This window comes from Macaca mulatta, chromosome 1 (genome assembly GCF_049350105.2).
Source record: "Macaca mulatta isolate MMU2019108-1 chromosome 1, T2T-MMU8v2.0, whole genome shotgun sequence".
In the NCBI taxonomy this organism is placed as follows: domain Eukaryota; kingdom Metazoa; phylum Chordata; class Mammalia; order Primates; family Cercopithecidae; genus Macaca; species Macaca mulatta.
In genome coordinates this window covers 233,580,646-233,592,868 of record NC_133406.1, presented here as the reverse complement: position 1 = coordinate 233,592,868, position 12,223 = coordinate 233,580,646, and the positions used below count along the sequence as shown (strand labels likewise).

Genomic DNA, 12,223 nt, shown 5'->3' with positions numbered 1-12,223 from the left:
TGCCACTGTACTCCAGCCTGGGTGACAGAGTGACACGCCATCTCAGGGAAAAAAAAAAAAAAAAAAAGCACTAGAAAAAAACATGGGTGAGTTTTTCTATAACATGGATGTAAGAAAAAGTTTTCTAACATCCAGGTGTAGTTAAAGAAAAGATTGACAAGTTTGATTACAAAAACTAAACACTTTTGATGTGGCAAAAAACAAAAAAGTCCATGATAAGCACAGTCAAAATGCAAATGGCTTTGTAGGAGAAAGTATTTGCAACATGTATGAGAAGTAAAGGGTTAATATCCCTTATACGTAAAGAACTGTAATCATTGAGGAAGGAGTACTTGAGAGAAAAAATGGGCACGAGACATGAAAGATAATTCACATCAAGGATATACAAATGTCCTTTAAACAAATGAAAAGATGTTCAACATCACTCATAATTAGAGAAATGAAAATGGCTTTGAGCTGTCATTTTTAATCTGTCAGATTGGCAAACATGAAAAAGCAAGGCTGTGAAGAAACATGCAATCCCACACATTTCTGGGGGACTGCAAATGGGTATAGCCCTTTTGAAGGGAAGCGTGGCAATTGTACTTGTCTGTTTTGCATTGCTATAAAGGAATACCTAAGGCTGGGCAATTTCTAAAGAAAAGAGGTTTGTTTTGGCTCACAGTTCTGCAGGCTGTACAGGAAGCATGGTGTCAGCATCTGCTTCTGGTAAGACCTCAGGAAACTTTTAATCATGGTGGAAGGAAAGGGGAGCTGGCATGTCCGATGGGGAGAGAGGGAGCAAGAGAAGGAAGAGGAGGTGTCATGTACCTTTGTAACAACCAGCTCTCCTGTGAATTAATTACTGAAGGGAGGGACCAAGTCTTTTTTGAGGGATCCGCCCAAATGACACCAATAACTGCCACCAGGCCCCAACTGCAACTTGGGGACCACATTTCAACATGAGATTCGGAGAGGACAGATATTCAAACCATATCAGCAATGTCTATCATAACTGCTTATATACTGACATTTTGACCCAGAAATCCCACTTCTGGGAATTCACCCTTGAAGATATACCTCAAAAGTATGAACATCCCCACACACAAGATTATCCACTACAACATTACTTGCAATTCCAAAATATTGGGAACAACCTGAGTGTCCAAACACAGTGGGGTGGTTGAATAACTGTTGGTGCATTATACATAGTACATGGCACAGTGGAGTACTATGCAACTGTGAAAAAGGAAGAGGAAGGTTTCTATGAACTGGCACAGGGTGTATCCCAGGATACACTGGTACATGACAATGGCAAAGTGTGGAAGAGCATCTGTGGGTGGGAGTAGGGACAGAAGGCAGGTGAGCATGAGGACAGTTCTTGGTGTAATGCTGGTGAGAGCTGCACACTCTATGCTTTCTTAAAACTCGTCAGACTGTACACCTGTAGTGAGTCCATTTATGATATGAAAATTGTACCTAAACAGAGCTGTTAAAAGGACATCTTTATTATGCCACTGTTGTACATTAAAGAAAGTAAAATAACTTTATCCGCAGTAGCCAAGATTTGGAAGCAACCTAGGTGTCCGCCAGCAGATGAATGGATAACGAAAACATGGTACATCTACACAGTGGCACACTATTCAGCCATAAGAAGAGTGAGATCCTGTCATTTGCAACAACATTGATGGAACTGGAGTCCATTGTGTTAAGTGAAACAAGCCTGGCCCAGAAAGACAAACTTTTTATGTTCTCGCTTATTCACGGGAACTCAAAATTGAAACAATTGAATGCATGGAGATAGAAGAAGGATGGTTACTAGAAGCTGGGAAAGGTAGTAGGGGCAGTGGGGATGGTTAATGGGTACAAAAAAAAATAGTTAGAAAGAATGAATGAGATCTAGTATTTGCTAACACAATAGGATGTCATAGTCAAAAATAATTTAATTGTAATTTTGAAGTAATTAAAAGAGTATGATTGGATTGTTTGTAACACAAAGGATAAATGCTTGAGGTGATGGACACCCCATTTATCCTGATGTGATTATTATGCATTGCATGCCAGTATCAAAGTATCTTTGTACCCCATGTATATATATCTACTATGTACCCACAAAAATTAAAAAGTTAAAAAGAAAGTAAAATAAGAAAACATACACATATCTGTGTAGTTTAGTAAAAAAGAAATAGAGGAAAGGTGAGTTAGAATCTGATGAGACTGATTACTGATGGGGTTGTTGGGACCAGGGTTGAAAGGATGGGAGGATGGGAAGGAGGCAGGAGACAGAAAGTTAGATTTCTCTGAGTATATCTGTTTGTATGCTTTTGACATTAATAATCTTGTCAATATTTCAAACTAAAAAAAAAAGCATCAAGGGCTAGAGACAAAGCCTAATGTGGAATAAAAACAGAAACAAATGAAAGCAGCTGTATTTCAAATGGATAAAAAGCCATGCTGAAATTTGGGGGCAGCTCCTCAAGTAACTTTTGGGCTCTGTATTTTGGTCATGTACCACCAGGCTAATAAGAGGAAACAACTGTAAAAAAAATATATAGCTACTCTAGTAGGGTTCGTTTTTTCAAGTGATGTGGATTAGCAGTTCTGAAATGATTTATATTCAAGATTGAAGAGATATGTAAATGTATTGTGAGTAATGGGAGCCATTTTCCCCTAAATCAGTGAAGGGAGTTACACATATGGAAAGGTAGAAGGCTAGAATTAGTCCTGTGGTGTTGGGTTGGAATTTGAGGTATGAGTATGAACACATACATACACTCAGAGGAGTTCTAGAAATACAAATCCATGTATTAATGTAGCTGTCTGCTAAGATAGCCTAGAAGCAATGATATCTCAGTAGTAAACCTACCACCCTATTTTTTTTTTTTTCCTAAATAACTTCTCCACTATAAGGTAGCAGGGCGACATGGTTAATTCTAAGGTTAAGGCAGAGACAGTACAAATGAGCCTGGAAAAATTTGGACCAGAAAGTAAGGGAGAGCTCACACACTCATGGAGATGTGGTAAAAGACACAGAGCCAGGAACCTACTGGTCAGAGCTGTAATAATTGAGCATCAAAATTAATATAAATACGTGGAAAAGAAAGAAGAGTGTTTCTTATAGTAGATTGACAATGTAGAAGGAATTTACATAGTCCTAACATTTCTCCCCACAAATTTCTTACTAATTTAAAACGGGGAATTACAATTTTACAACGAAGGACTATAGTAGACGCTACCTGAATCAAGAGATCAAAAGTAACATCGTGAATACCGGGACAAACACACAGCTGTGGCTCTGGTTTGAAGAATGAAGGACCTGACATCGTTTTTGTGATATTCCTGCCGAAAATGTACAACCTGAATCTAATTATGAGGAAACATTAGACAAACCTAAACTGAGTGATGTCTACAAAATAGTTGGCCAGTACTCCAAGAAAAACATCAAGGTCATGAAAGAACTATTCCAGATTAAAGGAAACTAAAGAGATACAAAAACTGAATGTTCATGTCATGCTGGATCGGATCCCGGACCAGGCGAGTTTGTGTTCTTTTCTTTAGCTCTCAAGGGCTTTATAGGACACTTGGTGAAATTTGAAGGTCTGTGGATTAGATAATATGTTTTATGTCAATGTTAATGTTCTGATTTTTAGGAAATACGCAGTGAAGAGGTACAGGGACATTGTGGCTTTGCCTTACTCTGAAACAGTTCAGAAAACAATGTGTATGTGGGGATATATTTGTGTGCATGTCTATAGGTAGAGAGGGAGAGCAAAAAAGAGAGAGAGAGAGAGAAGGAAGGGTAAAGAAAGCAAATGAGATATAAATATTTGGGGAATCTGGGTGAAGGATGTACGAAAATTACTTGTACTATTTTTGCCAATTTTCTGTGTCTTGAAGTGTTTCGGAATAAGAATCTATTAAAAAAAAGTGGGCTAACATAATATCCTTCTTAGTGGTATTAAGGATTTAATGAGATAATACCTACAGGTGCTAGTGCTGGGACCCAGACATAAGAATTACCAAAGAAATGATAGCTTTGATGATCAGGAGTGACGGCCTGAGGGTATGTGTAATGCTGGCTCTGAGTTGACCTGTTGGAGACGTCCCTTTCTTATTGGGGGATGACAGATGGCAGCCTCCTTTATGGCAAGATCCCTGAGCTGAGAATCTGGTGACCTGGGTTCCCATCAACTCTGACACCCACCCACTATGTGACTACAAGTTGGCAGTCATTCAAGTTTCATTTTGCCAGGGTTGGGGGTGGGGCGGGGAGGGCGGGGATGGGTACCGTTCCTTAGGCCTACTTTAGAATGAGTGTTAGTCATTCATTATTTAATTTATTCACTCATTAACATCATTTTTTGAAAACTATGTGCCAGGTACTATTCCTTGCAATAAGCCAGGTCCAGAGGGAATGAATGCTGTAGTTTAGGGGAGAGAAATATGCACCACGGTAGCAGTGTAGAGAAACATGCACAACCAGGTAAGTATTTCCTGGTGGGGTGCAGTTCAGGAGTCTTCCTGGTGGGGGCGTGAAATTCAGTCTTTCTAGTGGGGCGTAATTCAGAAGTGTTCTGGTGGGTAAAATTCAGAGTCTTCTTAGTAGGGGGTTATTCAGAGTCTCCCTGGGAAGTCAGTGCTCACTTGGTCTGGGAGAAGGGCTGGAGGTGCTCACCTATGATGGGGGGAATATAGGACGTGCAGTGAAGCCATGCTGGTCACTGCCCTGACAGTATGAGAGAGTGGCTGGGGCACAGGGCAGGGTGGGTGCTGGGGCATTTGAACCAAGATTGAAAATGACTCCAGGTTTGCAGAGAGGAAGATGGGCTCAGGAAGCAGTCCCAAACTCAAGAATCCTGACCAGTGCCAGCCTGCAGAGTTTTTACTGGTCTATGGCAAAATACGGGAAATGAAGGCAGTGGTGGCATCTGCATACTCATTGGGAAGGATTGCCAACTGCTGTTTCTCGGGTAGAATGACTTTTATGCCCAAGCTCATTTTTTAACATAAAATACACATTCTTTTATGAAATTATATTGAAAGCAGATGGCAATTTTTTTTAACGTCCTTACTTAACAAAATAAAAAGTTGTCAATCCTATATTTGTCTCGCCATTAAATTTTTAAAAACTGGATCATAAAATCTAAACAGCTGGGGACTTAAGCATTCTAGACTTCCTGAATGAAGTTTCATGGTAATTTCTGGTTTAAAAAATGTATCTTTAAAAATGTATATAATATTTTTAACATACATGAAATTACAGAGAATAAGAGGCACATCAGTTCACCTGCCCTCTGGATTTCAGAAAAGCCCATACTTCCTGGTACCAACCTTCATTATTTTTGCATTTTCATTTTCACTGATGATTTGTTTACCCACCCTTTCCCCCTCCAGCCCATTAGAGTGGGACCTGGCTTGAGGCCAGGGCCTGTGTTTGCATGCAGTTATTTTGATAGAGCTCTTTTGGAGCTCCTTCTTGGAGACAGCTCTTTAGATGCAGGAACATTGGGATGGGCCCTGTATTAGTCTGTTCTCACACTGCTATAAAGAAATACCCAAGACTGGGTAATTTATAAAGGAAAGAAGTTTAATTGACTCACAGTTCTGCATGGCTGGGGAGGCCTCAGGAAACTTATAATCATGGTGGAAGCAAAGGCGAAGCAGGCACCTTCTTCACAAGGTGGCAGGAGAGAGAAGTGAGCAGAAAGGAACTATCAAACACTTACAAAACCATCAAATCTCGGGAGAACTCACTCCTTATCCCGAGAACAGCACGGGGGGAACCGCCCCCATGATCCAATCACCTCCGACAAGTCTCTCCCTCGACACCTGAGGATTACATTCAAGATGAGATTTGGGTGGGGACACAAAGCCTAACCATATCAGGGCCCAAACAAACCATTAAACTTTTAAAAGGAATTGTGGTGAAATGCACCTAACTTAACATTTACCACTTTAACTATTTTCCACTGTACCATTCAGTGACGTTAAGTATGCTCACATTGTTGTTCGACCATAACTACTACCCTTCTGCAAACTTTTTTGACTTTCCAAACTGAAACTCTGTACCCATTAAACAGTAACTCCCTCCCTCTCCCCTAACCCTGGTAACCATTGTTACACTTTCTGTCTCTATGAATTTGACTACTCCAGGGACCTCATACAAGTACAGTCCCTTGACTACTCCAGGGACCTCATACAAGTACCAATACATAGAAGTATTTGTCCTTTTGTGTCAGACTTATTTCACTTAGCTTGTCGTCTTTAGGGTTCATCCATTCCTTTTTAAGGATGAATAATATTCCACTGTATTCCATATTTTGTGTAGCTGCTCATCTGTCAATGGAAATCTGAGTTGTTCTCTACCTTTTGGCTATTGTGAACAATCCTGCTATGAACATAGGTGTACACATGTTTGTTTAATTCCCTGATTTAATTTCTTTGGGGTGTATATCTAAAAGTGGAATGGCTGGACCATGTGGTAACTCTATGTTTAATTTTTTGCAGAACCATTATACTATTTTCCATAGCAGCAGCACCATTGTACATTCTCACCAGCAATGCACAAGAGTTCCAATTTTTCCACAGTCCTCGTCAACTCCTGTTTTTTGTTTTTTAATGATAGCCACACTACTAAGTGTGAAGTAGTATCAAACAATCACACTTTAAGCTTCACATTTTTATCAACAGGTAATATACAAAGCTGGTGTCTGTTCTCTATCCTGAGTCCCATCCTCTCTTTGGCTTCATGCTCTCCTTCAGCCTCAATTATTGTTGCCTGTGCACAAAGTTGTACATAAAATACTTTCTGTGTGGTTTCTAACAGGGAAACACTGCAGAAAACCTAAATGTCCATCAGTAAAAGCAAGGTTAAATAATGTATGCCACACACAGATTGGAAAATACCATGCAGCAATGAACAAGAATGAGCTATATCTGTAAGTGCTGGCATTGAGTGAGGTCCATGACATATTGCTAAGTGAAAAAAATCAAGCCATACAAGAGCACATTAAAAACTACACGTGTGAATATCCAGAAACTACAGTGAACTCAAACAAATTAGCAAGAAGAAAACAACCCCATCAGAAAGTGGGCTAAGGACATGAATAGACAGTTCTCAAAAGAAGATATACAAATGGTCAACAAACATATGAAAAACTGCTCAACATCATTAATGATCAGGGAAATGCACATCAAAACCACACTGTGATACCACCTTACTCCTGCAAGAATGTTCATAATCAAAAAGATCTAACAATAATAGATGTGGGTGTGGATGCAGTGAAAACGGAACTCGTCTGCACTGCTGGTGGGAATGTAGACTAGCACAACCACTATGGAAAGCAGTGTGGAGATTCCTCAAAGAACTAAAAGTAGAACTACCATTTGACCCAGCAATCCCACTACTGGGTATCTACCCAGAGGAAAGGAAGTCATTGTACAAAAACTTGCACACTCATGTTTATAGCAGCACAATTTGCAAATGCAAAAAGGTGGAACCAACCCAAATGTCCATCAGTCAATGAGTGGATAAAGAAACTGTGATGTGTATGTATATGTGTGTATATATGGCACCATCTTTTTATACCTAAATGAACACATTTCTCTCTCTCACACACACATATATATGTTGGACACTACTCAGCCATAAGAAGGAATGAATTAATGGCATTTGCAGTAATGTGGAGGGGATTGGAGACTATTATTCTAAGTAAAGTAGCTCAGGAATGGAAAACAAACATCGTATGTTCTCACTGATGAGAGAGATAACCTATGAGGATGCAAAGGCATAAGGATGACACAGTGGATTTTGGGGACTCAGGGGAAAGGCTGAGAAGGGGTGAGGGATAAAAGACTGAAAATTGGGTTCAGTGTATACTGCCTGGGAGATGGGTGCACCAAAATCTCACAAGTCATCACTAAAGAACTTACTCATGTAACCAAATACCACCTGTTCCCCCAAAACCTATGGAAATAAAATTTTTTTTAACAAGCCACAAAAGAACACATTAAGAACTACACATATGAATAGATATGTCTATATACATATATATGTGTCATACATGTGTATATGTATTACATGTAACATATATAATGATGTACTATATGTAAATGATTCTTACATGTGTGTACAAAATAATCATGACATGTAATATAAATGTACATATAAATTTTTTAAACACACACAGTAAGCTCTGGAAAAACAGGCAGAGGTAGTTGACTGTGATTATTTCTGAAAAAGAGACTGAGGTGAGTAGGGGAGGGTAATTTCAAGTTTTACTTGTTATGCTTCCAACTGTTTGAGTGTTGTTTCTTTTTTAACAAGAAGTATATTACTTTTGTAATTTAAAAAAAATAGAAAGAAAAAACAAATATAGTAATCCAGCATGCAAGTCATAAAACACAAATCCTCAATCATGGGGCCACACATATTTTAGGTGCATGTAATGGTAATGCATTATTCTAATGCGTACTGGGAGGCAGACTCCATTCTAAGCACTTGAAATCACCTAGTTTCCTAGAAAACCACACTGTGAAGGAGGTTATCCATGTTTTACACATAAGGAAATAAGCTCAGAGAGGTGAAGTTACCCACCTAAAGTCACACAGCTAGTGAGTGGTGTATAATTAGTGCTTTAATGGTGAGACTTCTTTCTTCCAGACAGGTACACTGGTAAATTTTTTAGAACATGGATTTTAACTTCTGATTTATTTATTTTTTTTACATACTGAGATAGTGCAGCCTGTGTTTGTAAGATTCAAGGACTATTAGGGTCTCGCATTTTGTTTGTTTGGCTTTATTTGAACACAGCTCTGATTATAAGAGCCCTTGGGCATGGGAAGAGTGCCAGGAGCTTGTCACCTGTCTCTATCAGAAGTAAATGGTGCCGTGTTTCTATTTTAAATAAAGAGAATTACTGGGTAGGACACCCCATAGCTGTGTTCTGAATCCTAGATGTGAATGGAGACTTCATAGTTTATCCTAAACTTGCTGTTGAATTCTCTAATTCTGGATATAAGCCTTCTATTGATTTACCTCTGCACATGCGCCATGCATAAACTACTCCTAGAAGCCTAAGTGGCGGATATGGTATGCCACCTTGCGCCATGTTACCAATAGTGTTGTGTTTTCAAGAAGCGTTGTTTAGTTACTTTACAAGTCATCCTTTTCTTTGAATTAGCTCTCTTGGGTGGCACCATCTTTTACACCTAAATGAACAGATTTCACAACAAAGATTTCTAAGTGCATCATTTTGTTAAACTCTTAAAACTGTTAAATTAATAAAATCAGCTTAACAGAGCCCTGATTAGTTCAAAATTGCTTTAAATTTGGTCATTAAGTTTCAGGGAACATGTAATTTTCTCCACATCTGGTACAGCTGCAAGGCGTGAGGGATGAGGACACAGTGCTGTAACAAATGCAGAGGATGGGGAGGAAACGCTTTGTCATCGACGATTTCTGCACTGCTAGTTTGCAGTCCCCAGGAATAAGCTTCCTGAGGAGACATTAGGCCTTGCATTATTTCTCCAAGAACGTCCCCTTCTTGCAGCGAGAAGACCAATGCAGAACAGCTGGGCATCAAGGGAGCTGGGTTCACTTTCTGAGAACCCTGGGAACTCACTGTGTCACTAGACACAAGTTCCTCTCTCTGTGCCTCCAAATCCCCTCTGGGAAATGGGCTGACATTCTTGAGATCCTCTTCCATTAGCTTGTTGAGGCCCGGGACTGGTAGGGGAATAGTGTCATCTTTTGCTAGGAGCTATTGGACACATCTGAGATGCATTATTTGGATAATCACATGTCAAGATGCATTTGTCTGTCTTCTTGGCTACAATGCTCCTGGCTCTTTGGCTCTTCCGGTTGGGACTCCAGGATCAGGTCTCTGAGACGCTGACACTGATGTTGCATGCGTAGCAGCCAGCCTCTTCCTCTGCATCTTTCTCCACTTTGGGGTTGAGGTTTGACAAGCTCCTCAGCCAACTTGGTGCACTATGGCGTCTGACCTGGCTGAGGGCCGTGGCGCTTGGCCTCTGGTTGGGATAGCACCACTTGATTCATCATGGGCAGCTGCGGAGGGAACATGTCAGTACTTTATGGGCAGTCCCATCGTGAGAAGGGACTGAGGCCGGATAGCCCAGTGGTGGAAATCCCGTCATTGTAGAAAGGAGGGCCTGGGATCTCAAATCTGGGAATTTTTGAGTTAGATCTAGAACCTGAGGCTGGAGGCAAGTTGGATGGAACTGTCTGTGCTTGTGGCTGCTGCTAGCCATTGAGCCGAGTGCCACCTGCAGGAGCAGTGATGATGGGGGTCAGGCCCAGCCCCTGAGTGCACGCTGCCCGCCAGTATGTGCTGGGCATCACGGCCCCCTCACAACCCTGCAAGGTAAGACGTGTGACTCCCATTTTACAGATGAAGGAGCGAGCCTAGTGAGATTATGTAAGTTACACTATGAGTCAATGGCAGGGTTAGGATCTGAACCCAGGAGTGAGGAGTGAATGCAGCATCACCAGAGGGAAAAGGAAAGAAGGAGACCTGGAGGATGATCTGTCTCAGGCAAGCTTTAGTCTGAGGTTCTAAGTCATGCTCTGAAGGTCTCTGCAGAGAGCTTGTAGCCAGATGGTACTGGACAGGGGCTCATCCCAGGCCCCTAAACCCCACATGCATCAAAACTTAGAGGAGACCAGCGTCTTCTGCTGGTCCTTTAAAAATAGTCATTTGGGCCAGGCATGGTGGCTCACACCTGTAATCCCAGCATTTTGGAAGGCTGAGGTGGGAGGATCACCTGAGGTCAGGAGTTCGAGACCAGTCTGGCCAATATGGCAACACTCCATCTCTACTGAAAAATAAAAAAAATTAGCAGGGCGTGGTGGCAGGCATCTATAATCCCAGCTACTCGGGAACCTGAAGCAGGGAGAATTGCTTGAACTGGGAGGTGGAGGCTGCAGTGAGCCGAGATTGCACCACTGCACTCTAGCCCGGGCGACAGAGTGAGACTGTCTCAAAAAAAAAAAAAAAAAAAAAAAGCCATTTACTCTCTAGTATCAGTTTCCAAGTCCCAAGTCTCCCATGAAGGCCAAATGCCTTCTGATATTGATGGTACTTCTGCAGGTGACTGCAGCCCAGTTGTATCAGATGTTTCTGATGACACCTAAGGTTCAGTGGCACTTATCTGCTATCATCAGAAACATGAGGGGAGGGGAGGGGATAGTGGAAGAAAGGACATAGACAGGGAGGTGAAGGACACAGACCCTGAAGACAGAGTTCTTCCACTCATGTGTGCCCACCCGGAAGGGGGTGTGGAAGCTTGGGCGACACACGGAAGATCTGGTCCCAAATGCAGAGAGCTCGGGTAGTGGCTTTTCTGATGTGACCCCGCTGGACAGAATGTGAGCACTTTGGATGTCTGGAATTCTGTAAGAACCCAATGGAAAGAGAATGTGAGGTTTGGAAAATTCTTCTCCCTGAGTGCTCCTTTACGTGTTTAGGTAGATTTTACAGAAGAGGCTGATGGCCTGAAGCTGAGGCTAGCCGTCAGATTTCCATTAACGTCTCCCACCATCTCCAAGACCTAAATGATAGGGCTCTTGAAGACAGCAACAGAACAATGGTAGCCTATATTTTATTCACTGTCTTTCATGCCCTTAGCATCATATCTCACCGATAACATAGATAGACACGTGTGAACGGAAGCATTCTGTACATGTATGTAGGGATGTGTGTGACCTAAATTTAAAGGATGCATATTAAAAGGAGAATTGTACCTAATAATATGAAGTATTTTTGGCCCGTGTAATGTGGCCTTTAGAAGCATGACAAAACAAAAAACACTTTTACTAAATTCCTTCCCTTTACAATCCCCTACTCTCCTCCTATCTGGTCAAAATGTAGCTACTTTTTGGGTACATTGGTTTTAAAAACAGCTCTGTCTTCCAAAGACATGGCCAAGTTTTTTAGTTACTGGTTTTTAATACTTCCTGGTGTTCTTAGCGTCCACAGCTTTGAGTGCAGCTGGAAAAGATCTATACGGAGGATATATTTGGACAGGTATTGAATATAATAAACTACATTTAAATATTTATACGTGGAACTATTTTTTTTATGGTGCTGTTCTTTAAATCATTGAATGAGATCCTTTCATTTCTCCAAAAGATATATGAGCACTGTCTTTTGGCACATAGATCATTTTTGCCTTTGAAAGATATCTCAGTTAAAAGTGATTTCTACAGATGATCTTTTACATA

The 12,223-nt window shown here is 41.0% G+C and overlaps 1 protein-coding gene across 10 annotated transcripts in view; it reads left to right on the top strand.

Annotated features, from left to right (window-relative positions):
• CAMTA1 (calmodulin binding transcription activator 1) overlaps positions 1 to 12,223 on the top strand; it is a 973,269-nt gene that overhangs the window by 404,220 nt on the left and 556,826 nt on the right. The gene's annotated exons all lie outside the window — the stretch shown is intronic.